Genomic DNA, 12,457 nt, shown 5'->3' with positions numbered 1-12,457 from the left:
ACAGAGCTTAGAAAGAACGTGCAAAATAAAGTAGGCATGGACAATGGCGAAAGGCAGACAGACAGCACCCGTTTAACTGGCTTGGCACTGCTCTTTTTGGGTTGCTCAGAACTGTTTTACTCTAGCATTTTAGCTCAAATATGAACATGGAAACTGATGGAAAATAGCAACGACCAAAGCAAAAATAAATCGACAAAGCAGTTCGCTGATACAATATGTAAAATGGTGCTAAAGCGTTCCATTGTGCAATTTAGCACTACCCACACTTTTTTAATTTGGGTTGTCCTCTATCACCACTGCTGTTTGTGCTCATGATAGAATCCTTAACTTGTTGGATACAGGTGAGATTCTCTGGATAGCTGACTGAGGTGGCACCACAGGTGGGTTGAGATGCTATCTCTTTACATTGATGACTTTTTTGTTTGCATTGCTGATTCTGACTTCTCTATAAGTAGGTGTCTACATATTTTAGAGTTTAGGGACACTACTCTGATTTTATGATAAATTTGTCGAAATCGGTTCTCTTTACCCTCACGATATAGGGCCCTATTACGATGTAGGTCCGACAAGCATCTGACCGACACCATAGCAGGATGGAATCCGCCCGATTATTAGTCGGCGGTTCCACTGGCAGTATTAGGATGCGACCGCCCACGGTCGGAAACATTAATTAGGTCTCGCCTGACCCAGCGCATGCGCTGGTCTGGCGAGACATTTTGTGAGGGCTCCAAAAAGAGCTACCAGGCCAGCCAGAGCTACAGTGCATGTGCGCGGGCGCGCGCGTCGCGCTTTACCGCGATTACTTTCTCTTTCGCGGCCGTGCGGCCGCTTTGATGTTTGATGGGTATCGGGATCACTTTCGGGGACGCACGGCCGCTTTGATGTTCTCCGTGAGGCTTCAATAGTAGCAGTTAAAACAAGCATTGGCATAGCCAATAAGTCTCGCTTTTGGGACCTTATAAGTGTTTAGTTATGCAACTGTTGCATGGCTAAACACTTATAAGGTCCAAAGGCGAGACCTATTGGCTATGTCAATGCTTGTTTTTCTATTGCAGGTTGTGCGACAGCCAGAAAAGGGCCGCAGCACAAGCTGCAATAGAAAAATTGATGTTTTCAAACATCCCTGCGCCGTGTGGCAGGCACCATACAGTGCCTGCCACATGGTGCAGGGATGTTTAGTGCACCCAGGCCCCATAGCCTAAAGTCACTTTCTGCCTGCCTTTTCATTGAAAGGGCAGGTGGAAAGTGACATTGTAATCCTGAGGGCGGAGCCGAGGCTGGCTCCGCCGCCATTTTGGGATTACAATGCTGCCTGCTGCCCCGACAGTCAGTCAGAAGTGGGGCGGAATTCCCCTAAGGGTTTCCCTCCAACCACCAGTATCATAATGTGGTGGTCCGACAGAAACCTACGATGTAGGGCGGAGCCTCCGTCGAGCTGTCGGATGGCTTTCCGCCCCAAAACCATAATGAGGGCCATAGTTGCCTGTGCCCAGCTCTGAGTGCCCCTTCCAGGTCTCCAGCCAGGGCTTTAAATGCCTGGGACTCTACATATCAAGAGATAAAGGGTTTTTGAAAGTAAATAATTTGTTAAAAGTCTTAGCATGTTTCAGGGATGATAAAGCAGCTAGAGCACGCTTCTTCTTTATGTGATTCATTGTTTCCACTCTTTATATAATAATGTCCCTTCCCACATTCAGACACTTTCTTTACCACGCCTCTGTGGTTCCAGATGATGCACTGATGTGCTCCTTACTCTGGGATGGGTGTAGACCATGGATATCCTTGCTGGCACTAACAACGGATGTTCACGATGGCGGTGTTGCCCTCCCAAATGCAAAGAACTTTTAATGAGCACCACAGTTGATGGTGTTCCATGAAAAGACGTTCTCCTCCAGGCTGGAACAGTCCCCATGATAGATCAACAAGCTTTGGTGGGGAAGAGTGTATATTTCTGAGATTCCTTATGGGGCAGGGGTCCTGGTCAGATTGCCTGGTCCCACAAGGACAGTAATGGAAGGAGGCAGTTATACACCAGAGAATACGCCATTAACTCAGGATTGGGATTCATGGGGATTGAAACATTTCCGTATTTACTATACAGGCACGCAACGTGTGAAATGTAGGAAGGTCGCGAATGCTCTGTCTGTGGAATGGATGGTACGTGCAGGTTTTACGGCTGCGTCCTCTGTTTGAAACACTTTGGGATGGTGCAACGAGTCTTATCTCTGTGCTTCTGAGACATAAGGGAAGACAGCCTTGTTGGGCACCTGGAGTGATCGCGCCCCACAGAAATATTGAATGAGGTGTGTTCCCAACATTAGACTCATAGTCAGGACGAGGGATGGAGCGCCGCTGTGGGACAGCCTATATATAAAGGTGAAACCTGCTGTTCTTTTATGGACCGGTGCATGGTGGCACGGAGATGTGTGTATGCCAGCTGAGGCTGCTCAGAATGCACACTACAGTTTGGGGCCCATGGAATGCTTATCACGCACCAGAACGCATCACATGCTACAGCTGTTTACTGTACATGCGGTGCACCATCGAGTGATGAATACACAGAATATGGTCTGATGGTCATGCGATGTACAGATCTTCCATATTCACGCTTTACTTTCTATCAGTCTGTGTCGATGTGCTGCTTGCCAATGCAGCATGATCGTGTACATCTGTTGTTGATCGCAACAAACGGCATGCCTGGGCGTGTGGCATGCTCCGACGCAGAAGGGGTTTCTTTTTTCCATCTACAGCGCATACATTAACTCGAAAAATCTTAGAGTTAATGCATGTGCTGCTGACAACTTAGCTTGGATCGTGAAGAGGCAACGACTGCCCCGTGTTTGCGAGCTCTTCTGTCAGCAGCACATGCAATACCTCTGAGGTTTCTAGTTAATGTTGGTGTTGAAGACAGAAAATAAAATGCACCGATCCATTGTGTGTCAGGGCAGTGTAAGGAAAAGGATCAGAATACTGTCCCAAATCTCATCAGTTGTAATCTTCTGAAAAATCAATAAAATCGTTAAAAAAAAAGAGTTCTCTGCACTAAACATAGCTTTGTATTCATGGACGGACATTCCCACTGTGGGCTGGACCCTTGACCAGGGCCACTGCTGGTGCCTCTGACACTTTTCCCAGCTCCTTGAGATTAACTACAAGGGTCAAGGGGGGGCGTCAAACAGAGAAGGAGAGGGAGGAGAAAGGTAGAGAGAAAGTGATCAGAGAGGTAGAGGAGAGAGGAGAGAGAGAATGGATGGATGAGAAGAAAGAAATTGTGTAGGATACGAAGGGAGCAGTTTTGGTTTGGGCATTTTTGCCAGGGCTTCTTCTGGCCCTGGCTGTATTCCATAAGCACATCCACTATTTGAAATGATATTGAGCTCTAAGGTTCCCTCAATTGAGCTCTGACATTTTATAACATACTGGATTTATAATTCCTTTATTCAAGAAAAATGAGACACCAATCCAGCTTAGACTGACAAATCGGAAAAATACTTAGGGACTTCCTCTAGCATGAGAGCTGCAAAGCAATTTTTGAGGGACCTACGTGCCATTTTCAAATCAGTTCATATATTGTGTCTCTAATGTAATGCACAACGCCCCAATATAACACATATGTTCTGCGCCTGCCTAGTGCTAAGTAGGATTTGTTCAACATTTTCTCTTCCATTAGTGGCATATTACATTATCACTAAATTCCTGAATATAAAATGATTTTTTTGGCAGACCTAAGGAAAATCTGGTTTTATTTATGGTTATAACCACTAGACTGATTATTCACAGAAACTGGATGCCCAGAGAATCCCTAAAACTGTGGCACTATTAATGAGTCACATGCAAGGCCTACACATTTGACTTAAAACTAGCTACATTTTGGGAATCTAAATTACTGTAAGTTTTGAAATCTATAGGGACGTTTCAATGGAAATTTGTGGGTCTACATTCTTGTTTATTTGATTTGTAGCTCATTTATAATTATTATGTATTGTTAAAACATCTCTTGCTGATATACGTAATCTATTGTTGAGCTTCATAGAAGCTCAGGCTGACTCTTCCCATTGGAGCAGGAGCAAGGCTGATTTGCATGAAGCTGGGCCCAATCTAAGGTGACATGGTAGGCATAAGAACAATGGGTTAGAACGCTACCACGTGTGAATGTCAGTGGTTAGACATATTGCAAGCATTCTTCCCATCAGTGTGTTTGATGTAATTCCCTAAGTGGCCAAGGGTATGCCCAGACATGGTTCCCTTCCTCATTATGCCACTGAAAACAAGCTACACCCGACTGAAGAGCCCCAATCAGGACAAACCTGGTATTGTGTTGCTTGTGTTCCTGTTCAGGGAGGATCTGGCCTTGCAGTATGGGCTGGAATGTTCCCATTGGTGCAGGACCAAAACTGATTTGCATATGGCTGGGTCTAATCTGTGGTGGCTTGGTGGGAAAAAGAATGATTGGTTACACTGCTACCTTGAGCGATTGCCATTGGTTAGACTTATTGCTAGGATTCTTTCCATCTCCTTTTGTGTGTTTGATATATTACTCTAAGTGGCCAAGGGTATGCCCAAACCTGGGTCCCATGTTCTCTGTGTTACTGGGTCCACGGTACACCTGACTGAAGAGCCCCAATCAGGACAACCTGGTCTTGGGTTGCTTGTGTTCCTGTTCAGAGAGGATCGTGTCTGGCAGGTCGGGCCGGACTTTTGCCTTAAGCTTAACTCAGAGAAGACCAGAGTCCTCATCCTGAGCCCCTCCACCTGGGACTACTCTTGGTGGCCTGCAGTGCACGGAATACCCCACACACCCACAGGCCAAGTATAAAACCTCAGCATCATGCTGAACATTTTGCTCTCAATGAACCAAGAAATGAACGCTGTCTCATCCTCCTGCTTCCACACGCTCCCCCTCCTTCGTTAGCTCTTCAAAATGATCCCCACAGAGTCCAGGAAAACGGTCACCCATGCGCTTATCAGCAGCAGACTTGACTACGGCAATGCACGCTACCCCTGCACCACCCAGAAACTCCTAAAAAAACTGTCGACCGTCCAGAACGCCTTCGCCGTACTCATCCTGAACATCCCACTCTGCAATCACATCACCAGCCACCTGATAGACCTTCACTGGCTACCTGCCAATAAGAGAATGACCTTCAAGCTGCTCACGCATGCCTACAAAGCCCTCCACAACAACGGACCTGCATACCTCAGCCATCGCCTCTCCTTCTACTCTCACACCAGACATATCCTCTCTGCCCAACTTGCCCTGGCCACCGTTCCACAGATCCGCAAGACCACGGCTGGAGGAAGGTCCTTCTCCAACCTCGCTGCAAAGACCTTGAACTCCCTGCCTCTGCACCTCAGGCAATCACCATCACTGCTGCAATTCAGGAAAGACCTCAAGACCTGGCTCTTCGACTGAACCGTAGACACCAGCCCCACACCCAGCACCTTGAGACCTTCATGGTTGAGTAGTCGTGCTTTATAAGACACTGATTGATTGACTGTTCCCATTGGAGCTTGACCAAGACTGATTTGTATATATCTGAGTCTAATCTGAGGTGGCATGGTCGGCAAAAGAATGATGTGCTAGAATGCTACCCGAGCGATTGCCAGTGGTTAGACATGGGGGCCATGTGATGTCAAAGTTATAAAAAATTATAATGTCAAATGTGCAATGAATATAAAAATAATAAACCAACCTGATAAGAACTTTACATCTTGCAGTGCACAAAAACACACCTTGGAAGTTCAAGTCTTCAAACGTTGCTCCCTACAGACCAACACGTGTTATGTACTTCATCCATTCTAGCCTGAAGTCTATTGAGAAATCTCCCTCATGATGGATATCAATCTAGACTTCAATTTATCTGTGGCTTGTGTGAGTGCCTGTGCCTGGTTAGTGGAACAGTTAATGATACCATTTTTTAGACTTGGTACTCAATTTAGCCATTAAAATGTTATTGCTGATCTGGAAGAGAGTCAACAGCTCTTCAGTTCAAAACCTCCAGGCATGGATCAGTTACAGTAGCAATACAGAATCTATTACCAAGATTTTGGAGATGCTTCGAACAATGAAGGATTCCTCTGAAGGAAATTGATGCTAACCTTCGAATGGCAAAAACAGCCTGATAGCTCACTCTAATGTGCCTCTGCTTTCAAATGGAATCACATCATATTTGCCTTTAATTGTAATGACTTTAATTGTAAAAAGGGAAGGCTGTTCCACACCAATTGATCTGATCTTGAAGTCTAGGTTTGTCCTCTTTAGTTGAATGCATTTACCTTATATTTACTGAAAATGTTTTGCTTCGCTTTTTTTCTCAAATTTTCTTAGCATCAACAGTTGATATTGCTTTGCCTGAGTTCTGCAAATCAGATATACATAGATTGCTAATTATTTTGATTTCGGGTCCAGTGTAAACTTTAGCCATTGGCTCATGTAATAATGTACGTTTTACTCCAGTCTCTAGAAATTTACCTTTTTGTTTCATACATGTCGTATACTTATTGAAAACTGACTTTACCAGCCAATAGTTCTCTGATGGTTCTTTTATTACATGTGACTCAATAAAGACGCCTGAATAAAAAAATGAAATGGGACCACAACTAAGGAATCAACAGAAGAGAAGGCCAATGAAGAGGCATGCGCAGTCCTAATAGAGGGTAGACGACACCTAATTTGCAAATTGCTCTGATAAATCAATCCTCACTGGCTTGTCATTGATTATGGAGCACCTGAGTAATAATGATGGTGGCATGAAGGCACAAGAGCAATCAAGATATAGGTTAGGCTTGTGAAAACCGTATTGTAAATTGTACACAACACTTGAATCCTATGCTACATCCACGTTTACTTGACAGGACCTCTGCGAAAAACTAGGATCCAAATAAAAATGTACATAGTCTCAAAGGTAGCTGGGCTGTTAACTCTGTCAAGCTTACATGTGAAACACAGCGCCCAGGAAGGATGGGATGTGGCCGAAGAGGAGGTGGCGAATGCCCACCAACTCACAATGCAAAACCATGCCTAAATCTGCCCACTGCCCTCCCCTAATGTTTGGTTTACGACTGTGTGAGTGTGCACACTTGTGGCATGCAAATATACTGTAGTAAATACATGTATGCCTGTGAGGTATCCTTTTGTGGACACCTGACAGGTGTAAATCCAGCCATTTTGGCCATAAGCGGGTACCCTAAATCGGGCCCTGGTTTTTAAAGGCATCACAAGATCATGACATAACATATCAGTTGGTGGGGGCCATTGAAAAATGAATGGCTGCAAATCATTGCTGTTTATTTTGACCTCAAAACTCTCCACTAAACAAGTAATCTGTGTCCACAGCAGATGATAGAGGCATGAGGGTGCTAGTGGACTTTGCCGGCTGAGAGTAAGGAGCCTGAGGAAGTGTCCTCCTGTCTGTAATCTTCTGTGCAAAGATTGGGAGCTTGAGCTATGTATCCCCAATAATGGTATATCGAAGGAACAACTCCAAGGAAAGCTGAATTACTGACTACTTATTACCGAACTACTCACCGATGCTGAGTACATCAAAGCAGAGACTCTCTGATTAGATTGAACTATTTACAGACTGAAGATCCCACCATTGCTGGTGTTTGGTTCGACTGGAAGCAGAAAGAGTGAATCCAGTGGCAATGTGAAAGTCCAGTGCAAGGTGTAGAGCCAAAGAATGAATAATGGGTGAAGCTCCTAGAGGTGAACGGCCAGGGAATTATGAACTTTACGCCTAGGGCCGGGGGAAAGATCACAGTAGTTGTACATGTGCACACAGAAAATCTGACTGCGTAGTTTAGTGCAGGAACATGTACATCCAAAAGACCAGAACAGCAAAGGGTTGCAGAGGTGCTTGCTGAGACGAAGGACGCATTATGTGGGTTCAATCAGATATGCTGCTAATTAACCAATGCATTTTTGGGAGAAACTGCCATTCAGCTCTAAGTGAACAGAAGAGGTAAAATCCTCAGGAGATAACACAGATATTGAATCAGACGTTCAGCCAGCCAGACAGTGACCCTGTTCAAGACTTGATGGTGTGGTGGCAGAGGTGAAGAGTGGACAGCAATGGCGGATGAGACTGAAATACCTGAAGAAGAGGAACAAGCTGAAATGGTTGAAGATATTGTTCAAGATAATAGAGAGCATGAGGCTGCTGTATGGAAACTGCCAATGTGTGTAGTATGGAGGTTCACCAAGTAATCCAGGAGGAAACAGCAGATTAGTTGAAAAGCTTAGTTTAATACAAGGAACAAGACCCACGACTGATCGTAGTTAAATCCAACAGCCGTCTGACATTTCAATACACATTCCAGAACCAAATGATGTCAAGCACCATTTAAGTGTACACACATTCTTAAAGGCATATTACAACATTACTAACGAATTATTAACTACTACAATACTACACATCCTTCCCTTTTTATAGGAAAAACAGATTGTAAAATACAATAACTACCAATTACAAAATTAAACTTAGAAATTAAAAAAACACAGAAATTGAATAAATCAAATAAGATGAAGCAACTTTAAATTTAATTCATGACATAGTCACGAAAACGTGTGGGCAGCCTTCTCAACCATCCTTCATAGTTCACACTTCGAACACCGTCACCTTCTCCTCCATCACAACGCAAATTGTTGGGAAGACCATGAGATGTAACAGAATGTGAATCACCTTGTCCTAATGATAAAGGAGAAGGAGATGTGTGGTGTATTGGTTGAGCGACACGAGATGTAGAGAAATTCTCACATACCCCAAACCAATCAGAACCAGAATTATCATTAACAAGATTGTTTCTCTTATTCTCCATAATAATTTTAGCTTGTGCATTGGTTATTTTGATAAGGGAATTTTTGTTCCACCACCCTTTATCATGTAACAACACAGCCATATGTGACACTCTTATCACTTGAACTGGGGCAGAGAATTTAGATTGTCCCTTTTGAACTTTGTTTTTTTAATGATAACCCAATCTCCCGGCTGTAACGGTTTATCAGAAACATGCATCCTACAATCATAATTATGCTTATAAATTTCTTGTTTCTTCTTAACCTGATCTCTGATTTTGTGTAAATCAATGGGAGATTGGAAAGATTTTTCCATAAGCCAAGCAGGATTGTGTTTAGAAGCAGACATACGACCCCTCAACAAAATGAAAGGCGCAACTCCCGTTGTGCTATGTGGTGTAATGTAATTCCAGACCTTCTGAAATAAAAAGGAGGAAATATTTAAGCCATTTGAAATAGCAGCTTGAACAGCTTCCTTGAGCAAGCGATTAGCACGCTCAACAAGGCCATTTGAAGATGGACTGTACAATGGGACCAGAACATGTTTGACATCCAAAGCCTCTAAAAATGTGTTTAATTCACGAGCAGTAAAATGCGAACCATTATCTGTTACAATCTGCTCAGGAGTGCCTTCAGTGAAAAATAAATTTGGCAAAAATAAAATGACAGTGTTGGAGTCAGCATTTTTCACCAAAGAAAAATAGATCCATTTAGAATAATAGTCAATTGCAACAATCAAATATTTATTATCTGTATCTAAAGCTGAGAAGGGTCCCGAAAAATCCAACCCAATTTTCTTCCAAGCCCCACTAGGCCACTGAACTGGACAAAGAGGTGCATTCGATGTCTTCCAATGCTTATCAGAGCAAAGACATTGAGGGCATTTATCAACATGTATTCTAACCTGATTGTCAATGCCTGGCCACCAATAAGTTTGTTTGATCTTATTTATAGTACCAGTGGTACCAGGATGCCCTTCATGTGCTAACTTAATTATAGTGTCGCAAATGGCTCTTGGAGGAACAAATTTATCATGGCGCAACAAGATATCATTTGAGAATGATAACTCAGGGGCAATTTGAGCAAAAGTTTTTTCTTCCAAAGATAAATTACGATCAGAAGGCCACCCATTAACTAAATACTTTTTTACATTTTTTAAACAGTTATCATCTGCAGAATGACTAATCCAATCATCTTGCGAGATTTTGTAATTTTGTATCACGTCCTGAATGGAATATACACATTCATAATCATCCTCTGATTTTACGGATTCTTGCGTATTTGACAATGGAATCCGAGAAAGGCAATCCGCCCGTACATTATTCCCACCAGGGATGTATTCAATGTCAAAATTATACTCTTGTAATCGAGCTAGAAGTCTAATCAAACGTGACGATGCTCTGTTGGAACAACTGTTGCCAAACATATATATTAACGGTTTGTGGTCAGTGTACAACAGAAATTTTGTCCCCCAAATATAAGTTTTACATTTTTCTACCGACCACGTGCAAGCCAAGGCTTCCCGCTCTATTGTGCTGTAATTCATTTCCGCTGAACTCAACGTACGAGATGCAAATGCAATAGTGCCTTCACGTCCATCTACAATCTGACTAAGCACCGCACCCAACCCTTTGGCACTTGCATCTACTGTAATGATACTTTGAACCCCGTAAGTAAAAGGTTTGATGGCAGGAGCATTTAAAATCAAATCCTTTACCGATTCGAACGCATGTTGTGTATCAACAGACCAATCAAATTTAGCATGTTTTTTCAAGACATTTCTTAAAGGTTGTACCACTAATGCATACCCTTGAACAAAGCGAGCATAGTATTCACTCAAACCTAGAAATGCTCTTAATGAATCTTTATCAATAGGGGGTGGTGCATACCTAATAGCATCTAAAAGGGCAGTTTTAGGTTTGATACCTGCTGGTGATAAATTATGACCTAAATAGTCAACATTTTGAGAAAGAAATTTACACTTGTGAATATTGACAGTCATACCATGTGTATGTAAAATGTTTAAAAACTTTCTTAAGAGAACATAATGCTGTTCTATACTCTCAGAATGAACAAGTATGTCGTCTTGAAAAGCTTGAATGCCAGGGAAGTTATCAAACATTTTGTCCATTAATCTTTGGAATATGCTAGCTGCAGAAGCCAATCCAAATGGGAGTCTTTTATACATATAAACACCGAAAGGGGTAACAAATGTGGTGAGAGGTTGAGATTCATCTGATAGCGGAATTTGATGATATGCTGAACGTAAGTCGATGGTAGAGAAAAACTTACTACTACCTAATTTCGCCAACATATCATGAATTGTTGGAAGGGGATGGGCATCTACCACAATATTTCGGCTGAGAATTCTTAAATCTGAGCATAGACGAATATCACCAGAATGTTTGCGAGCAACTACAGCCGCAGAAATCCATTCTGACGACTCAACTGGGCAAATAATATTCTGAGAGCACAACATGTCAAGATGTTTTTTGAGGTCATCTCTAACAGAGAGATGAACCGGCCGTACTTTTTGAACCACCGGAATCACATTATCTTTCAACTTGATTGTATGTTCAAAGTTTTTAACTAGGCCTACATCATCACTGAACACACTTTTGTATTCCTCAAACAACAAATTAAGATTGGGATTTTGTGTTATGCTGTCGCAAATAGACAAGACAGGAAAATCACCCAAAACAACAGGTTCAGGATGACCCGGCTTGAGTATTATGCCTAAACTAGCTTGGTCACGCCACCCCAATATGTCTCTGCCGTTCACAGCTACATAAACTTTTGTATGAATCAATCGATTTTTAAAATCAATAGTATCATTAAAGTATCCAAGCATTATGATGTCATAACCCCCAAATGCTTTTGGATTCACATCAGTGAAAGTCAACTTTGTGTTGGGCCATAACTTATAAAAAGTTTTTTTATCCAAAATAGTGATTGGCGAGCCAGAGTCAGCCATGACGTCAATAGCAATAGGACCAATTAAAACATTACAATTTGGTCCTTTAATAACATTACCACCCAGTGCATTGACCTCAACAGATAAAGGGGCATATGCATCAACATTAGCATTTGCGATTCCTTATTAGCGAAAAATAAGGAATCGCTAATAAGGAATAGCAAAAGGCTATGCATGTAGGAATCGCTATTCAAATAGCGATTCCTTAACATTCCTTATTACCGAATCGGTAATACCGAATCGGTAATAAGGAATACCTACCCATTCATTCCTATGGGCTTGGAGGCCCATAGGAATGAATGTAAAGCCAGTCTGTATTAGCGATTCGGTATTACCGAATCGCTAATAGCGGGAGCACTTTCAAGGGTGCCAGGGTGTCAAAAGGACACCCTGTTGCACCCCTGAAAATGATATGTGCACATATGTTGCACACACACATGCTCTAAGGGCATGTGTGTGCGCAACATGACACTTTGAAAAATGCACAAAAGTGCATTTTTCAAAGTTTTTGCAAATTACCATGCAGTTCATCTTCATGGTAATTTGCTCCCCTTATTAGCGAAATCGCTAATTTTTTAACTTTGATGCATTGCATTTAAGGAATCTCACTTTGGGATTCCTTAAATGCAATCGCTATTTAAGGAATCGGTATTTAAGGAATCCCTATTTAAAGAATCGCTATTTAA

This window comes from Triturus cristatus, chromosome 6, assembly GCF_964204655.1.
Source record: "Triturus cristatus chromosome 6, aTriCri1.1, whole genome shotgun sequence".
Classification (NCBI taxonomy): Eukaryota; Metazoa; Chordata; class Amphibia; order Caudata; family Salamandridae; genus Triturus; species Triturus cristatus.
This window is presented reverse-complemented; position numbering follows the sequence as displayed.